A 14,194-nucleotide genomic window follows, 5' to 3' on the forward strand; every position below is an offset into this window, starting at 1 on the left:
TAGGAAGATGGGGAGGATTTGGAGAGGAGAGAATAGAGGATATGAATCACTTAATAACTTTTAAAACAAAACTTAAATAAAAATTCCTAAAAGAAAAATGTAAAAATTTATTCTTTTCTCTTTAGGAATAGGTAGGTGAGTATGAATTCAACCTTTTGTACTGCGTCCACAGTGGCCATGTAGCACCCTTGATCAATGATTCACTTGTTACCAGAATTGTCTTTGCAGTAACCACTCTCCCTCGAGCTCTGTGCCCGAACTAGTTGTGAGTTCTGTTCTTTGCAGGCTGCTTGGGAATGCCTTTGAGCAGCTATCAATGGCATTGTGTTGGCTGACACTTACACCATCCACAGCTGACTCCTGGGCAGTGTGATAGCATGAAATTGAAGACTGAAGTGGAAGGGAGCAAGAGAGTCTTGGCCTATTCCAACCATAGGAGTCATGTTGGAGGACTCCAGAGGACGAGGAGCCGTGATCCTAAGGCTAGAAGAGGGACAACATTTACTCCATAGAGCCTTCTAAGGAGATAGGCTTTTATATTGATTGAAACAGAAGGAGGATGGAACATTGAGCATTGTCTAGTTCCTAAGGATGAGGTAAAGAAAGATACTGCTTAAAAGACTAACCAGGAGGAAGCTGGGAAGGCAGTAATTGGGATAAGTGCATGCCAGGCCAATCACTTTGTTATCAGGGTTGGGAAGGAACTACAGAAACTACTATTTATTTTTATAAGACCTTAGTATCGTTAAACATCACATCCAGCTTAGTTAGCCTTTTCCTCCAATATAGTACTTTTATTGCTCATTTAGGATTTCATACCATGCACCCTGATCAGACTTACTTCCCATTCATCTCATATCTACTCCTCCCTTATGACCACCCCTGAGAAAAAGAAGAAGAAGGAAAAAATAAAACAAGTCCAATTTGTGTTGCCCACATACTCACTGGAACATGGTCAAACTCCCAGTGGCCAGCCCCTTAAAGAAAACTGAGTCCTTCCTCACCTACATCCCCCTCCAGAAGCCGTCAATTATGGAAGGCTACACTTGAGCATCCTTATCACAAGTTTTAAGAGTTGTCTTCAGTGGCTCACTGTCTAGGTTGTTACCTTTTTGGTATGTGTGTGTGTGAGGGGGGCAGATACAGCCAAGATCCTTTACCCTACAGAGGGCTGGGCCCTTCTGTAGCAATTGACAATGAAGACAATCACCCACAACCATGCTCACAAGCCAGTCTGATCTGGGAAATTTTTTGAAACTATCTTCTCAGTTATGACTAGGCTTTGTCAAGTTGACAGGTAAAAGTAACTAGGACATATACCTACTCTCAATTTCTTTGGGCTAGACAAAATTGAAGCACTTCTGCTCACATTCTGTAGATAAACCAGCCTCTCTTTGCAGGGACTCCAACCTTTCACTATTCCACAAATAGAATTGTTATTCTCTGAAACACACTTTGGGAAACTCTTCTATCCCAATGGGGGACTCTACTAAAATTTATCAGTTCTTTGGGGGAATATTTTCATTGGTTTTTAATTGATAAATTCTTTCCTATTCATTATCTGTTTGGAGGGGAAGCAAAGAGAGGTTCCTTTTTAAATATAATTTATTTTTAATTTATATGCACTGGTGTTTTACCTGCATGCATGTCAGTATAAGGGTGTCAGATCCCCTGGAACTAGAGTTACAGACAGTTGTGAGCTGCCATGTGAGTGCTGGAAATTGAACACAGGTCCATCTGGAAGAGCAGCCAGTGCTGTTAACCATTGAGCCATCCCTCCAGCCCCAAGAAGTCTCCCCTTTTTTTGAGACAGTATCTCTTTGGCTCTACTGGAACTCTCTATGTAGACCAGGCTGGCCTTGAATTCTCTGCCTCCCCAGTGTTGGGATTTAAAGGCATTTGTCAGCATGTCTAACCAAGGTTCCTTTTTTAAAATTCAGACCACCTTCACAAGATCAAGCCAGCCAAAATCCCAATATGGGTGGAAGAGAGTCTCATGAAGCCTCACATCTAGCTGAGAAGCTACTGACAAATGGATGTCCACTGAGGAAGAGTCACCTATCTTCAGAAATAGGAGCCCTGAAGTTACCCATACTCCAGTAGATGGTCCCACCCTCATCCATTCAGACAGTACTACATGAATTCAGTAGGTATTATTTTTTGTAAAGTGCCTGAAATTGGTAGGAAAAAGTGGTAGAATAGACAAGGAGAGGAATTAGAAGGGGTAGAACTTGGGGTTGCTGGATCAAACATATATGCATTATGGATAGTAAATAAAATATTAAAAAATAATACAAAGTAATACAAACAGTGTAGTCTGGGCTGCTGGAGAAGGGCAATGAAGAGTGTTGTGTCTTTGCTGAGATTAGCGTTTTCCACTGCTAGGAACAGAAACCAGACTGGTAACTGTATGGAGCTATGAGATAAGCAATAGAGTAGTAGTCCAGATGGACAAAGTCAGCCCTCCACTCTAAACTATGACTGCAATCTGGAGGGTGAGATCTTGAGAACATGGAGATCATCCTACGTATCCCATGCTTCCTCTTTGTCTGCGGTGCTCTCTGATTGTTTAATAAAAGAGCCATGCCAAGGAATTGTACTAGTCTGTGGTCTTGTGAAGAAAGGATCCTCTATTCCTATAGCCTCTCCATGTGATACCTGCCTAGTGACCTACAACCATAATGCCTTCATAGGAAGGTCCTGAATATGGTCTTAGGGAATTCCCAATAGCACTGTCTGAACTGAGAAGGACCCTTTGTATCTGAACTAGTTTGGTCCCTAATAGCTTCCTCTCAAGACTCCAGACCATATTCTCTCTCATAACACCTTTGCTTCACAGTGGGCTGGGAACAGCTTCAGTTCTCCTCAAATGGAACCCATTACCTGCTAACCAAGCCAATGTAAACTAAAGAAGGGTCAAAATAAGGTATTTTGAAATAAATGCATCCCCATGTAACCCACCCCCACTTTCCTAATGCACATTTCATATTGCTGTCCCTAAGGCTCTGCTGAATCAACTTTGCTTTTTCTCCCCATGTTCTTTTCTAACCATGGAAGATTTTGTGCACAGTCATTATCCTAGGTCAGTGAATCTTGACACTTACCTAAGTAGGAAGCCCATGGCTAGGGGTCATGCCTACATAAACCAGCACATCCATCCTCCCTCTCACCAAGAGAGCTTCCTTCTTCAGCATTCCAATACTTGGTCCCAGTTGGGAAGGAGAGAAGAGAAAGTTTTGCCCCTTGGAGGGAGTCTAAAGCTCCTTAGAACAGAAGTCATGTCTTTCACTACTTCGTAACCTGTACTTCTTGTGTCTATTTCAATGTAGCTAGGAGGCTGACAGCAGTGAGCCTTCACTCCATTCTTGTTGCAAGACTAGCTGTAATTGTCCTCCATCAGCACTTAATAGACATTCTGCAGTGGTCGCTCTGGCCCCTCCCTTCAGTCTCCCTGGAAAGTCCTGTGCTGAGCTAGCAGCTGCCTCACTATGACCTGCAGAGCTCCTAACCTCTATCAGCACCAGCCTTGAAGAGACCTGGGGAAAACAAAAAGAGCTTTTCCTGTTTTTATACTGTGCAGATATGGTCACAATGATTTTATAAGCCAAGTAAAACCCCAGGAGAAATCAGGCAGCACACCAGTATGCATCAGAACTCATAACACATACACGTGAATGTGGGTATCAACCCACACCACATTCCCCTTTTATACTTTTGTGGTTAGCATATAAAAACAGATTTCATTGTGATATCTCCCTAATAAATATCACTATGTTTTATCCTTATCTACCTACCTTCCCCCATTGCTGATCTTCCACTCACAAGGTCCTGCCCTTACACTTTAATGTCACATACATTCCATTAGCCGCTTTTGCTTTTCCTCTTCCTACATTTAGAGGTTTTTTTTTAATCCACTTATAGCTCCCTTTCAATTTATATGTCCTGAATATATATATTTGGAAGGGTAGAGGAAGGTACTTTAAAAATATAGACTATAATATCAGTATCATATATTTAAATAATTCTGCATATGAAGAAAATACCCATTTGTGTTTTTATACCTTATTTTATGTACTATGTTCTCCAGTACCCTACTTTTTCCTTTAACTGTCTTAATTTCGTTTTCTTCATTACTGAATAAAGTTCCATTGTGTATATGTACCACATTTTCTGCATGTGAATACCTAGACTGGGTGCATATCCAGAATGTACATGCAGACACAATTTAATGACCCAACACTGTGATCAAGTCTAATTTGAGCATTTAAAATTGCTGAGGATAGACTATTTTTTTTTTTTTTGAGACAGGGTTTCTCTGTGTAGCCCTGGCTGTCCTGGAACTCACTCTGTAGACCAGGCTGGCCTTGAACTCAGAAAATCCACCTGCCTCTACCTCCCAAGTGCTGGGATTAAAGGCATGCTCCATCATTGCCCAGTGGATAGACTTTTTAAAATGTTTTTTATTATTTAATTTAAAAATGTGTGTGGGTGCATACGAGAATACTACAGGTGCCCACAGAAGACAGAATAGTGTGTCAAATCATCTGGAATAGGAGTCACCAGGAAGTTGGGAGCCACCAGCTATGAGTCCTAGGACCGGAACTTGAGTCCTCTGGAAGAGCAGTGTGTATACTTACCCATCAAACCATCTTTCCAGTCCTTGGCAAGGCCAATTGTAGAGTGTATAATATGAACTTAAGATGTAATTTGTCAGAAATAGAATTTTTTTTGAGGAACTGCCAGGAACATAATAGAATTTCCTAATAATAATAGAATGTACTCTTTTAAGGGCAGTGTGCCTAGTGCAAAAAGCTATTCCTGGATTCTTGGGTTTCTTAGTTTATTTGATGAATAATTTGAAGAAGTTATTTAAATTTTGGGTCTTATGTTTATTATCTGTAAAATGGGAGCAATAAACATGTAGTAATATATATATTATTCATTGCTACAAGGGAGAATTAGGTTATACCTTAGTAAGATGGTGTTAGGGATGCCATGTGGGATTTGTCTTCGTGTGGTTTAAGGAGGAGAAGGGCCTATAGAAAGAGGGCTTTACTCAATGTTGGTTGCTTTCAGGAAGCAGCGTCTCAAAGCATGTCCCCCTCTTCTACTTCCCTACCTTTTTCCTCCTTCCCTTTGTGTATGTCTGTACTTTATGTTTGTGAATGTATGCATGAATGTACATGTGTGTGCATGTTTATATGGAGGTCAGAGTTTGCCATTGAATGTCTTCCTAGGTCTCAAATACATACACTTTATATATTTGTGCATGTCTCTGTGTATCTCTGTTCCAACATTTGTATGCGTGTGCATATATGTGGTATGTGCCTGAGTGTGCTCACCCACACAAGTGTGTATGGAGACCAATGGCTGAGGCCAGAATATCTTCTTCAGTTGCTTTGACACCTTAATCTTTGAGACAGGCTCTCTCACTGAACCTGAAGCTGACTGTTTTGTCTAGGGTGGTTGGTTTGTCAGTAAGGGGATCCTCCTGTCTTTGTTCCCTAGTGCTGGGGTTACATGCATGTGTTACCCCACACTTGGCTTCTCCTTGAGTGCTGAGGATCCAAACAGATCTTCATGTTGGCACAGGAAGTACTTTACCTACTGAGCCAATTCCCCAGACCTTAACTTTTGAAACAGACTTTCTCATTGAACCTGGAACTTATTGATTCTTTTAAACTGGCAGGCTGCTGAGCTGAAGGAATCCTCCTGCCTCCGTTCAGGATGCAGGTATTTCTATGATAAGCCATCTTAATAATATTCTGCTGTGAGAAGAACTCTGAAAGCGAAATTAAAGGAGCAGCAGTTCATCTTAGCAAGGATAGTGGCAAGTTCAGTTACACCTGTGCTTTAAATATCATTCATGGGCAGTGGTGGCGCACGCCTTTAATCCCAGCACTTGGGAGGCAGAGGCAGGTGGATTTCTGAGTTTGAGGCCAGCATGGTCTATAGAATGAGTTCCAGGACAGACAGGGCTATACAGAGAAACCCTGTCTTGAAAAAAAAAGTTATGTAAATATCGTTCATATTTTGTCTGTGTTCAGATCTTGTTTCACCATAGTCTTCATCTTTCATGGTCACAGAATGGCCTCATCTGATGACATTCTATGACTTTGTTTAGCAGGGGACAGGAAGAGCAAACTGGTAGGACCAGGACAGATTCTAGCTTTAGGAACTGTTTGGTTCTTCCTTACTTCCTTAATTATTTCCAAAGACAAACATAGACTGTAGAACCTGAATCTATGATAGCCATGCTTTCAATACCACTGAGATTTTGCTTAGAGAATATAGCCTATGCTGAGAATATTAGTTTAATCAGTTCCTTATGTTGCAGGATGAACTGTTGAGACCTCTCAGAAGACAATGGGTATGCAGCACCACCAGTGTTTACTTAATTACTAGCCTTTTTCAGAAATGAAATGACTAGTGGTTTTGGAAACTTACGTTTCAGTTATTTTATTTACCTCTTAGCGTATACACATAACAAGAATTATTTGTTACAGTATAAAATTCCCTAGACCAGTTAAGAGGAAATGCATGTTAGAGAGGACAGTGTGAGTGCTCATAAAAACCATAAATCCTAAATTTAGATAGTTTATTGTCTTTTTAGAGTAGAATGTTAACTTATGAGTAAGTTTGGGCTATAGCCCAAAGCAGGCAGACTCTTTTCCCTCACAAAGAACCCACCTCCCTGGGAGTATCTCTCCACCTACCAGCACTGGTATATATTTTTTCTATAGTTGCCTTTAATACATAATTTAGTGTTTTCTGAAACACTTTTCCTGCAGCAACTTCCATGGGTAATGGACAGAATACTAGACTTGAAAGAATTAGGGTTGAATTTTAGGCCTCCCAGGACTACTTGAGAAAGCTTCAGTTTGCTCATGTGTGAAATAGGTAGAATAGCCCTGCCTCATATGTTGCTGAATCAATATTAATTACGTTTGTACCAGAGTGATATAATAGAAACATGATTTCTTCAGCTCACATCAAACTTTTGCTTAAGGAATTTCTTTCCTGAGGTATGGTAGGGCATGTCTGTGATGGCAGCACTTGAGAAACTGAGACAGAAAAATCACAAGTTCAAAGCCAACTCCCGAAAAAAGGAGAGACTGCCTCAAAGCAATGGGGTGGGGGGCTGATGAAAAGGAGTAGATTATAGTACAATATGGAGCTAAGATAGTATCCCTCAAGAAGTAAGCACTGATTTGTGCTGAACCAGAGAAAAACCAAAAAAGGAGAGACAAGGGAGAAGAGCAAGAATGAATCCGTAGACAGACATTGTAGTTTCCAGAGAAGTTTCAAGTGAGAATGGAACCTTAGTAATCAGTTTATATTAAATTGTTTATATTGTTATATGTCTCCTCCATTTCTGTAAACCCCTTTAATATGTCAGTTACAAAAGCCTTCATATATGGATTTTAAAAATTTATAAATCAGGGATGAACAATGTTCCTGATGGTTCTTGTCATCAGATGATGATGATGATGATGATGATGATGATGATGATGATGATGATGATGATGATAATAATGATAATAATAATTGTAATAATAGTAATAATAATAAATAGAATATGAACTATGGAATCTGAAGTTTATTAGAAGCCCCAGTTCTGAACCACATAGGATTCTGAGCACTGAAGATTTCAAAGAAATCTCTAAAGAAGATATTAAACTTGTCGCTAACAAGGGTAAAAGTGAGGACTTGGGCCAACTATATTTGAATTTTAAAGGACAGGCTGCCCCTGTGCTTAATTCTGTTGAAGTATTCACCTAGCACAGGTGTACTTCTCTGTGTCAGTTGTCTCTGGATCTATGTTTGGTTAAGTGTTTCTAATAGCCTTTCCAGATGAAGCCGTAAGCGTTCTCTTGACAAGTGCTACAGTGACAAACCATCTCATTTCTATAAACTTGCTAGATGCAAGCCAAGAAGGGGAGAGAAAAAAGAGATTGGAGAAATGTGAGGATCTGAGTATTAACAATAATTGCCACTTGCTGTGCTATGGCCTAAGATGGAGTGGGTTAGGAACCCAACTTGGTTGACCACAAAGCCCCAAACATTGTGCAGCCTTTCTTAGGGCCCATCTCTTTCTATTACCCTGGATGAGCTTCCCTAGATGAGAAGACTGAGAGAGCCAAGGACAGGCCCATCAGGTGAAGGAACTGGGCATGAAATTCAGAATAGAACATCTGTCTACAGGGCACTGTATTTTTTATTGGAGGTTTCCTTAGCAACTCTCCTGGCACCTTCCCCAGAAGCCAGCTTGGCTTGCCATTGCCAGTGGACTGCCCTGACATGTAGGATTGCCAGGTTGACAAATCAAAAGATACCCAGTTACATGTGACTTTTGGGTAAATAATGGGCTTTTCAAAAATGTGAGCATGCTCCACTCCACCACACACATATATTAAACAGTAACTCAGTTTATCTGGAATACAAATTCAGTTGTGCATTATGCATTTCATATGGCAAGCCTGCTTTGTCTGGATATGGTGTTTCAGAGAGTAGAGGGATGAGGGCTTTGGGGATATCCCATACAGTGGCCTTAGCACAGGGAGCCTTTGTCATCTGTCTGTGGCTGGCAGCTCTTGAGACAACTGCTTCAAGTGCAGAGATTGGGTAGCTCTCCATCACTGGTGGAGCCTAATCAATCTTTCTGAGGTTCCTTGGATGTATGCAGTTATCATACTGAAAGACCTACATCTTGGGAAAGACTTTTCTTGCTGGCAAATCAGCAGCTGGTGCCAGGTTTAAACTCACAGAAGCTGGAAACATTGGAAAACATCTCCTCGGCATAGGCAGTATATTAAGAATTTCATGTTTGTTGTTTTGTATAGGTCCTGGTGGGTCCTGTACCCCATAATATTAACAATAGAAATGTAGAACAGAGATGGGGGGCAGGGCTGCACGCCTTTAATCCCAGCACTCAGGAGGCAGAGGCTGACAGATCTCTGTGAGTTCCAAGTGCAGCCTGGTCCATAGAATGAATCCTAGGACAGCCAGGATACAGAGAAGCCCTGTCTTGAAACAAACAAACAAAAATATAACAATAAGAAGAAGATCAATTGTGGAATCTGAAGTTAGTAACCATTTGAGGTCACCACTATTCTATCATTTTAGGAACAAAAAAGCAAAGACTAAGAGGCTAAAAGCAAAGAGGCTCAGTCATTGCCCAGTGTCATAGAGCTGACTAACCAAATCTATGGAGGTTTTGAAGGAAGGATACTGGGGTCTTTGTTTTTAGTGATAGCTACTGAACCAAGGGCTTTGGTATAGCTGACAAGCCATTGATCACTGCTCCAAAATCAGCTCCAGAATCTAAGTTTTTAAATCACTATACACTAGGCTCATATAGATCCCTGACCAAGTGGAAGGCTACTTGATATCTAGCCAAAATCTTGAATGCTACCATTCAAAGACCTTTCTTTTTTGTTTATCTATCATGAAGAGAGGATTACTAGGAAAACAAGAAAGTTAGTTTCTCCAATTATAGCTTTCTGGGAAAGATCCAGTCACACTGCCATCTTTCTGCTGTCCTTTTTTATGGAAATTTGAAGACAGTTAAACAGCTCTTAAACCTAATGTAGGGTTGTTTAGGCTTAAATCTGGTGGCTCTTTCTAAGGCCAAGACCTTAAGCAATGCACTGAATGGACTTTGTAGGACCAGGCCATGATAGTAGACACAGTAAAAGTACATCCTTGTGAGTGTTTTCTTGTCTTTCTAATAGTTCAACTTCACACATGAGAGAAATGCTACAGAGACCTGCTGCCCTTGGTATTCCTGAAATCCCTCCACAAACTGCTAGATTTGGTCTGTGGAAGGGATGGTAATGCTTTGTAACTTCTCAAGGATCATAAAGGGTAACTGAAGGAGCAGAGATGGCCCTCTCTGGAGGGTCCTCTGAGAAGAACATGTCTTTCTTTGACTTTGCAGTTCTTCACAATTGCACTTTTTAAAAGAAAGCATTCTCCCTTGACAGTCAGGGTTCACACAACCCCAACAGTTAGGCCAGGATAGGGGATATATTAGCACCTCGTCATTCAGAGGATAGCCGTCCACTTGGCAGGGCCATGAGGTAAGTTCAGCTTCAGGGCCCAGGGCCCCTCATCTTACTCCTGGTTTCACAGAGAAAAGCCAACAAACGTGAAGTTCTTTGAGCAGGAATCATTGGCAAATGGAAGAGCCTAACACAGGCAAAGCCCCCTAGCCCCACATCCTACCTAGAGACAGAGGAGTTCTTGTCTTTTGCCTGTGCCAGCTTATAGGATGTCACTTAGGTCTAGGCTTCTGAGCAAATTGGCTGCTTAGACAGAGCTTAGCTGGGGCATGAGAGGGAGAAAGCAAGGGCTCTCTGCGGGGCCCACTTGCCCTAAGCTCCAGCAGTATGACATGTACTTACCCGAGGCATTTAGCTCTCAGCAGGGAGGAGTGAGGCTTCCCTTGCTTCTTCAGTGTATCCGTTGGCCTAGTTTCCCAGGAAAGGGACCTTTGCTTCAAGGTTAGACAATCTGTTCTATAGCATGCCAAGTTTAAGTTGCAGTGCTACTGCTCAGACTGACCTTTCAACTGGCTGTGCAGCAGATACTTGCCTTCGTTTCTCTGAAAGACCCAGAAAATTCTGTCATTGCTGTTGTTGCACCAGGGGAGGTAGGTAGGTTTATCTCTGGAAAGACTGCTCAGGGCTGTGGCATCAAGAAGAGGTCTAGGCAACTACTAGAGCTGATCCCTTGAGGGACAGATGCAGCCCACAGTATTGATGGACCCTATAGAGAGGCAGAAAGGCTTTGTGCCTCTGTCAGACTACCTCCTGGGTCTTCATCCTTTTGGATAGCATGGATGCGTGTTTTCTTCCATAAGAAGCAGAGCTAGGGCAGCCATTCCTTCCCCAACCAGCTGTGCCCTAAGAGAGTTTCCAGGGGGTTCCTACTTACAACAGCATCCTCATCAGCTGTAGGTAAGAATATGGTTGTGGGCAGGGTGAATGAAATCAGTGGAAGAGACTTTAGTGGCCTGTGGCCTGCTGTACTGAGGGAGTTTTCAGATGAAAAGTTTAATAACGTAGGCATGAAATCCATATAATTATCAACCACAGCCATGCTAAAGAGTATAGAGTAAATAAACTTCCCTTAATCTCCAAATTTCCACCCCTTTCTCCAGAAGCAGTCACTTTTTAGCAGGCTAGGTGTACCCTTCCAGAAATAGACATCCCCCTTGGGAAGGTTTTCCTTTTTGTTTCTGGCTTAGTCTGAATTTTAACTGTGATGACTCTTCTTTTTTTTTTTCTGACTTCATATTTTAATAATATACAAAGTGGAGAAAATAATAGAACAAACCTCCATGTTCTTGTGCAGTTGTAATAATTATCAAAATTTGGCTGACGTTATTTCATTGAATCTTGTTACTATATTTTTCTGAAGTAGGCTAAGCTCAAGGATTGTGACATTTGGCTATAAAGACTTCTAAAATAAAGACTCTTTTAAAAGCATTCCTGTGGCCGGAGATGCAACTTAGTAGCATAGGCATAGAATACTGAGGCTCTGAGGTGGATCCTCTCCAATCAGTCCTGGTATTGTAGTCACACCTAAGAAGCAGACCAGCAGTCTTTTCTGTCATATTGTCTCTTCTGAATCTCACTTATTTTAAATCCATCAAGATATATAAAAACCACTACATTCCAAACATTCACTTTATCCTTTGGTTAGAGGAGTATGAAGGGTTAGAAACTTGGGTCATAGCGCCAGAGAAGCTTGCCCATCCTCCCCCTGGCTATTCTTGTTCAGGAAAGAGGCTCTGTATTCAAACATTCTTTCAGAGCAGAACAATTGTCCCAGCAAGTTCCAAGCAATGAATCTGGACAGAGGTATTTTCTAAAGGTACTTTTGTCTTTTGCCTATTAGGTGGCTTCTGTGTACCCCATTACTCAAATGATAAAAATAAATATGTTCCATAGAGTTAGGTGACTATTGACAACCAGGGAAATAATTTTTATTTCTGATGTTGTTAGACCTCATACATCTACACTCTCTAAAATGGCTACCCTAGCAAAGCCAGCCAAGTTTTCAGGATTCTAAGTGGGTTACGTAGACACCTGGTTTCTTCCCACTAGATATTTGGCATTTCTCAGGTTTGCTTATTCTGGATTTGTCTGAATATTTTGTCTTCTAAGCTACTTTCTTACTCTGTCCCAAGCCATTAGCACATCTCCTTTATAAATACACAATTTACAAGTCAGCCGTGTTCATCCTCATCCTCATATTGCTCCTTGAATTACCAGAAGAACAACACCCTCACTCCCCACAACACACACCGTGCATGACCAAAGAATGTGACATCTCTGGCCCTCAGCCCTCAGTTTTCACTTGGCCAGAAAGGCATAGCCAAGCCAATCGGCATAAAGTTGGGTGTGGAAAGTTCTATCTGCAAATACACAGCACTTGATACATCGTCAGCCACTCTGCCAGGATTCTGTGCCAGGACTGTGAAAATTTGTAAAACCCAGCTACTCGCCTTTGCAAATTTGGCCTGTGATGACACGGTCTTGGATAGGACATGAAAAGCCTGAACTCTAGATGCTCAAATACCACTGGGTGAGCACAGGAACTCACTCGTACTGTGCCTTCTCTGGTTCCTTTTCTGTCCTCTAAGTGGACATGGAGAAGTGAGCCACCAGATTAGGCACTTACATGCTTATCTAGTTTTCAGGGAGAAAGTCACTGGACTTCTGAATGTCCTAGTTCAGTGGAACAAAGGAAACTGGCTTGCCTTCCAGCCTTCCGGAATCTGGTATGATAGAGGAGAGCATGGAGGTATTATCCAGATGTTTTATAGTTAATTGAAGACAGCTGCACTACTAAACTAAGCTGTGATCCAGGGAGCTCACATGTTTTGGTGGTACTACTAGAACTGCATGAAGCACACCGTTTACTGGTATACTACAATCCTGCTTTGTTCTTCCTCACAGGCTCCCAAAAGCAGGCAGCAGACTGCAACCATGAAGGCTCTTGGTGCCCTCTGGAGGAATTTTCAGGCATTGCAGAAGCCTAGCCAGAATGGAGAATATTTTGTTCAGCTCACTTAACAGACCCAGTGAAAGCAGAATCGTAGCCACAGGTAGGGAAGATGGGGTTTATGGGGTCAAGGGAGCTTCTTGAAGATTGGAAAAAAGTCCTCTGAGGACTGGAGCAAGGGCTTAGAAGAAGGATGCAGGGAGAGTGTACAGGCAGACTGTCATGGCAGATGGACAGAGCAAGTGCAACACACTAGATCTGAGGGAACTGGGAACCTTAGGGGACAGGGGAGAATGTGACATAATCACCTGGCTGAGTACCTTTCCTAGCCATTGGCAGAAGAGCAATACAGAAACAGAAAGATCTGCCCCATCAGTGAGGAAAGAGAAAGGGAGGGGCAAGAGAAAGAGAACAGAAATCAAATAAAGAGTAAGACAGTGGAGATGATTTGTTTTAGAACCAGCCTCATGCACTCTACAATTCTGGACACCAGAATTTTAGGTTCTACTCAGTTTCCCTCTTGTATTGTCTCTTATCTCAAGACAAAAACCACAGGACAAGTTCCGGAGGATATACCTTATTTTATAGGGGTATAGAAATGACAGGTTCCACTCTTCTTAGAGATCAACAACTTTCCTTAGAGCCATTCAGGAGTAGACTCTTGCTTCTAAATCAAGGGTGTGAGGCTTCTGTGGTGAAAAAGAAGACAGACAAAAATCCCACAGCAGTGCTGCTTAGGGTTCATCTGTCCTAGAAAGTACTAGAAAACTTTCCCTAGCTAACATCTCCTTTTATATTTGGCTCTCAAGTCCCTTCACAGACTTGAGAAATTATTCTTACCAGTGTAGATGTTTCATAAATGCTTCCCCTCTTTTTACTGCTTGACCACGTTGTTTTCATAGAATTTTCTCTGAGACAAGGACTGTATTTTCTTCCCCCCCCCCAACCCCCCGGCCAACTCTGACTGCTGCCCTCCCAAATGTGCCTTCCTTCTCTTAGCCTCATCTTCACTTTCTGATGAGAACACTCTATTTCCTACAAAGACTTTTGACTAACTGATTCCCAGTTTGTGATAATGTCTTGACTCGGAGTTCATTCACCTTGGAAATGGCCTACATGGTTCACTCTGGCCTTTTTTTTTTCCTTGTGATCTTGACACAGGTCTTGCCCTCTCCTTTAT

At 41.8% G+C, this 14,194-nt stretch overlaps 1 long non-coding RNA gene across 1 annotated transcript in view; it reads left to right on the forward strand.

Annotated features, from left to right (window-relative positions):
• The window catches only part of LOC116088772, a 42,499-nt gene extending 29,209 nt beyond the window's left edge, over positions 1-13,290 (forward strand). The window contains exons 4-5 of the long non-coding RNA XR_004118009.1: positions 1,941-2,146; positions 12,969-13,290. This is a non-coding gene — a long non-coding RNA (uncharacterized LOC116088772). The remainder of the gene's footprint in view (positions 1-1,940; positions 2,147-12,968) is intronic.
• Positions 13,291-14,194: the final 904 nt, after the last annotated feature.

The sequence above is a fragment of the Mastomys coucha genome, chromosome X (assembly GCF_008632895.1).
Source record: "Mastomys coucha isolate ucsf_1 chromosome X, UCSF_Mcou_1, whole genome shotgun sequence".
In the NCBI taxonomy this organism is placed as follows: domain Eukaryota; kingdom Metazoa; phylum Chordata; class Mammalia; order Rodentia; family Muridae; genus Mastomys; species Mastomys coucha.